We start from the raw sequence: 6000 nt of genomic DNA, 5'->3' as shown, positions 1-6000 counted from the left end.
TTTGTCCATTGTCCTTCAATGTCCATGATTCCTTCGTTGGTGCTTAAACATGGGCCTGCCTCGTGGTATTTTCCAGTCAACATGTCCCAAACACAGTGGCGGCCAGGTGATGCGAACTAGGGCGCGCCTTAATCATGCATTGGTCTTCATTCCTCTCAGGTGCAATGTCAGTTGACTCAAAAGCAGCAAAGGTGCAATGTCAGTTGATTCAAAAGCAGCAAATAATCAGCCTTAGCCTTTCACTAGCCTAGCCAGTTGATTGCGTCATGCGTCTACGGAGTCTCGCGAGAGTAACGACGTCACAGCATGGTAGGTCCAGAGAAACAATGACATCATCTCTAGTCTTTCTAATGGCTGCGAAATTTAACTGGACGTTACAGCTAGTGAAGAATAATAAGTACGAGGCGGCAAACCAAAATGCCCTCATCACCGTCTTGTCTTTTCCTTGCCGTCCAGAGACCTACCATGCTGTGACGTCACTGCGCTGTATTGATCTCTTGCCTCCAGTCTTCATTTAACAATCCAGTCTAGCCGTCTCACCTGAATTGAAAACGAACACGCAGAGGACCTGAAACACTGCCCCTCACAGCAGAGTTTGATTTTTGTGGTGGGGGGGGACATGTTGATGACCCCGAAACACATTTTCAGCAATAAAAATAACTTACAAGATATACACTCGGATATCAGCTTAGCCCATGCTCGTGTAACTGGTCTGCATGGAACCGCGCCGTGCGACGAGATCCGTCCCCCTCGTCCAGGTCAGGACTCATACCTGCGTGCACGACGCACGGCAGGTGAGTGTGCTGACCACTAAGCCAAAAGCCCAGATTAATGGCTTCAGCTGCCAGCACACCCTCTTGAAGGCAACGGGAGGGAGGTCTTTATGCACCGCTCACAGCGGACACGCATGCACTCGTACATACTCTCTAGTGGAGAAGTAGACGCCAGATCCTTTTTGACTGAATATTCTAGCCAGGAATCTGTCCTTAGGTTGCCTGGCACGGCAAGACTGTTCTCCCTGTATTTTTCAAACACTGTGAGAATAGCCTGGAACCCAGTCCATTAACGGCTTCTCGAGCACGGACAAAATCAACCGTCCAATCTGATTCGTTTATTTGTGTGACATTTTCTTAACGAGTAACGCCACTGTTCCGCGTCGGAAGTCGTCTCCACAACAACACAGATGGCGAACAGGAGAGCCGAGAATATGTTCCAATCCACAGTACAATCAGTTTTAAATTACCAAAAACACATCGACACGAGTCATTGACAACAGTCCGCCTCGCGCTAGCCATGTTGAATAAACTCCGCTCTCCTCGTATGTTTACTTCCGCGCGCAAGTCCCTCGTCCTACCCTCATCGCTTTACTAACGTCACGTCCGCCCATCGCTGATTTGTCCACTCCGCTGTCTGTTTGCGGTGGCTTGCTCCGCCCTGGAAATTGTATCCGCTGAATGGTGGCCAGACTCAATAGCTGGAACAGCGGTATGTCTGGTGTACCAGGCTAGTCCTTAGGTGGTTTTGGCTAAGCAAAGCAAATGGCCATCTCTAAGGTGCTAGTCACATGAAGTGTTTGAAAAATAATTTTGACCCATTATAAAAATGTTTTTTGTTCATTTCATCCATTTTTGTTGTTTTATTGCTTTACAACTTTTATAGACAACATTTCACCAGCAAAGTCTTAATTTTAAATTCATATATAGGAAAGTCAATTAGATGCAATGACATTTTCGGCCACCAACGGGCTATGCCCCCGGACACCCCTTAATCTCCGCGTATGACACCGCCTGCCCGTCCGTCCGTCCGAGAAATGTGGCAATAATAAATTTGTACGTTTAAAGTGCCTTAACATGAAAAAGCATGTTTATCTCATAATACACGCGGTATTTTATGCTCCTGAATAAAATGGACCACTTGGATGTGTGAAGAAGCGATCTATATATTTATTCAATTTTCTGAATCCCGTGCTACAAAAATGACAGACTTCCGGCTTCGCTCTTGCATTGAGGAAGAGGGCGCTGTGACGTGTACGGAAGAAGGAGTCCTCTTCACTATACAGCCGACTGTTGTATGAGAAGGACTAAGGCTTCAGCTGATTTTGCGGATTAATTTGTTTATTTTTCGCATCATGCCAGCCAAACGGCTGCAGAAAATTCTTGCTGTACAAGGGAGAGGTTTCAAAAGGTTCCCATTCACCGGTGGATATTGGCCAAAACAAGCCCTACTACTGTGGGACCATGGGAATTACGAGGAAGTGAGTAAAAATCGTGTTTTGTATTATGTCAAATACTGGGATCATTTAAATATGTTGCTGGTTTGCATTTTGTGGCTGACATGCTCCTTGTCCGCTCGGCCAACGATCGGCAGCTTGTCGCACATCCCCCCGCCGGGAGAGCACTATACTCGGCTTATTGCCTCTTCATGTGTCCGATGTTCTGTCAAATTTTCCGACCGATCAGAAATTGCAACTTTGTGTTAAAAATAGCCGCGAATACAGCGATTACAAAGTAAACACTACAAACTTTTTTTAAATAAAGGACTACTGACGTTTGATCATGGATGGGCATGTAAAAAGTTCTCCTCATACACATATTGTCATGTTACCCGCATAACAACTACAGCCGCCCTCCTATGAGTCTCTCGCTGTTTACGACTTCGCCGTGTAGTAAAGCATTATTTTGCCATATTCATGTTAACCATTTGGCAGCTACATCCTCCTCCGACGTCAGCCGGTTTGTCCGGCGGTCATTGTCCAGCTGCTTTCCCACAAACGAGCCCTATGCCCTCAGCAGGGGAACGACGAGCTCTAACTTGTTCGCCGCCGAGCGGGTTTCCAGTCGGCGAAGACAATCGACAACCCAGTTGTCATGTGAAATGATCCGGGCTGGTTATGTGTGATTTTCCGCTTCGAAGACTTTGAAACATCACTCGGTTCGGGTTAGCATGTCGGCTAGCTGTCAAGCCTCTTGGTTTGTTTACATTCTCCGAAGCCAGGGAAGAGAAATGACATAAGCCCGACTTAGATGGCATAAAATATCATTAGGGAGGAGGACAGTAAAGGTGAAGTCGACAGTTTTGACCATTATGGAGTAATTTTGCCATGTCTTGCTGAATGAATGCATTTTATATTATTTCATATTTCATTTAGCACAAGACTTTTAAGTTACAAGTTATTTGTCATGACCATGCCATTTATTTAGCTATTGGGGAAAAATACTTGGATAAAAAGAATATCTTGTAAAAATATTGGAGTAGAGAAACTGAAACAATTACATTTTGCGGCTCTCTTCGTCGCGTTTTCCTCAATCTGAACAATTCCCCCTCAATGGGCTGCTACTAAATCAGATGAAATCAGGACTCCGCTTATGTCATCCACCTGCTGGGGACGCTAGAGCCCTATAATGGTAGGCGTGGCTAACTGGCAGCTTAAAAGACTAATTTCTCGTCATCTGCGCTTTGCTAAATTGTTGTATATCGTCGAATCGTCTCAAAATATGATTCTAATTCACATAATAATCCTATTTAAGACTTTTTTTCTCCTGTCATACGCACTTTAAGACAATTATCATTCCTAGTGTAGACGTAGCCTCAGAATGCTAACAAAATTGCTCAACAACAAAGAGAAACTATGAATGCAGCATCAGCTTTGTTCAAACACTCAAAAAAAACAAAAGTTAGGTAGCTGCTACTTAACACCTAGCATTTATATTTTGGACAAATAAAAGTGGACAGGCTATGTTTGGGAATGGATCATCTCCTGAACATGCTAGCAGTCAAAGCTTTTGTTGAGAGAAATGGTGGAGGAAATGTTTTGTATTCATAAATGTGTCCTCAGTTGATGTGGAAATAATGCTCCTATTGGTTGTTATTATTGACATTAACTTTTCGCCACAAGATGGCAGGATGGGACTTAATTGTCTAAAGTGCTACTTTTATTACTTCTTCTTGTTTGACTTTGATGACTTTGATTTGTGGGATTGCCTGTGAAGACAGCAATGAAAGAGGATGTATCCTCATTGATGTATCCGCATGTCAGTAGAAATTAAACACGCTAAGTTTTGGCTAAAAGACAACTTATTCTCCGTCAATTCTTCCTACGAATGCAACGTTGAGCTGCAACCACCTCAACAGGTTATGGGCCCAGGAGTCATTCGAAGGTAAAGTCAGTTTCCACCGTGTAGAAGGTCACGAAGGACAGCGTGCTCACGGACTGCTGATTAGTGGAAAAAGCTAACAGGCAACATGGATCCTCGAGGAACAAGTAGGTTACCTCGACTGGCATTTGACGGAGATGAAGCTAAATATGAACTCTGGGAAACTAAAATGTTGGGACTTTTTCATCTAATCGGGCTAAAGAAGACAGTGCTGGTAGGACCATCCACTGAAGCAGAGAGAGAAAATGATGAAATGAAAAATGCGGACGCGTATGCTGAAATGATACAACTTCTTGATGATAAAAGCCTTTCATTAATAATGTGAGATGTGCCAAATGACGGAAGAAAAGCTCTGAAAATATTAAGAGAATATTATGCTGGGAAGGGAAAACCCAGGATTATAAATTTGTACACCATGCTAACATCTCTTCAAAAGGGAACCGAAGAAAGCATAATGGACTACATCATAAGAGCTGAGACCGCCATCACAGCATTGCGAAATGCAGGTGAAACAATGGCAGATGGTTTACTTATCGCAATGGTCTTGAAGGGGCTGCCAGAAAGTTACAAGCCATTTACAATTCATGTGGCGCATACCGATGAGAACATGATATTTGCAGAATTCAAAACCAAACTCCGAAGTTTTGAAGAAACGGAAAAGTTAAATGCAGCAGAAACAAGCGACAGAGTGATGAAGACTAAAGCAAGAGCTTCAAAGCAAACCACAAAAGCAAACGCTCGTGACTGGATCAAAGACGACACAGAGTTGGTGTGCTTCAAATGTGGTATCAAAGGTCACCGTGCAAAATCATGTCGACAAAAGACATGGTGTAGTCGGTGCAAAACGGACACGCACAAAGACACCACTTGCAGACGCAAGGAAACACCGGACGGAGCGAGAAAAATTACTGAAGATGGAGATCCTGACTTCGCATTCAAGGTGAGAGATGAACAGCCCAACACCAGGTGGCAGGATACACACAGCATCCGGGAACGAGGCCTGATGGCAGATGGTACCCGGTGCAGTGGAGTCTCACTAAAAAGAGAAGATGCGGAGTGCTACCTGATTGACAACGGATGACATGATAGCTGATATCATGACAAAACCTGTAACAAAGTTTAAATTGAAGAAGTTTGACTGTTATTTTTGGAATTTGAAATTTAAAAGTTCATTTGGTTGTTAAAAAGGCCATCAACATGAGAACAAGTGGGGGTGTTGAGAGAAATGGTGGAGGAAATGTTTTGTATTCATAAATGTGTCCTCAGTTGATGTGGAAATAATGCTCCTATTGCTTGTTATTATTGACATATTAACTTTTCGCCACAAGATGGCAGGATGGGACTTAATTGTCTAAAGTGCTACTTTTATTACTTCTTCTTGTTTGACTTTGATGACTTTGATTTGTGGGATTGCCTGTGAAGACAGCAATGAGAGAGGATGTATCCACATGTCAGTAGAAATTAAACACGCCAAGTTTTGGCTAAAAGACAACTTATTCTCCGTCAATTCTTCCTACGAATGCAATGTTGAGCTGCAACCACCTCAACAGCTTTTCTCAATCGCTTTGGTTAGGGTGACTATATTTTGATTTCTAAAAAAGAGGACACTCAGCCCAGCCTCAGCCCGGCCTCAAGATACTTGAATTTTACTCGAAGTTCACTCAAAGATGCCTATATCACAAGTGTGCCCCCTCACTCTGGATGGAAAAATGCAGTTTGAAAAAAAATAATGACTTTAAAAATAAATATATACATATATATATATATTTTCATATATAATGCAGACCCATAGAAATGTAGTCCAGTCAATACACATACACACAGTAGGCTATGTGCCAACTAAACA

Source organism: Corythoichthys intestinalis, chromosome 1, assembly GCF_030265065.1.
Source record: "Corythoichthys intestinalis isolate RoL2023-P3 chromosome 1, ASM3026506v1, whole genome shotgun sequence".
NCBI lineage: Eukaryota > Metazoa > Chordata > Actinopteri > Syngnathiformes > Syngnathidae > Corythoichthys > Corythoichthys intestinalis.
The sequence above is the reverse complement of the archived record's forward strand: the minus strand, read 5'-3'. Positions refer to the sequence as shown.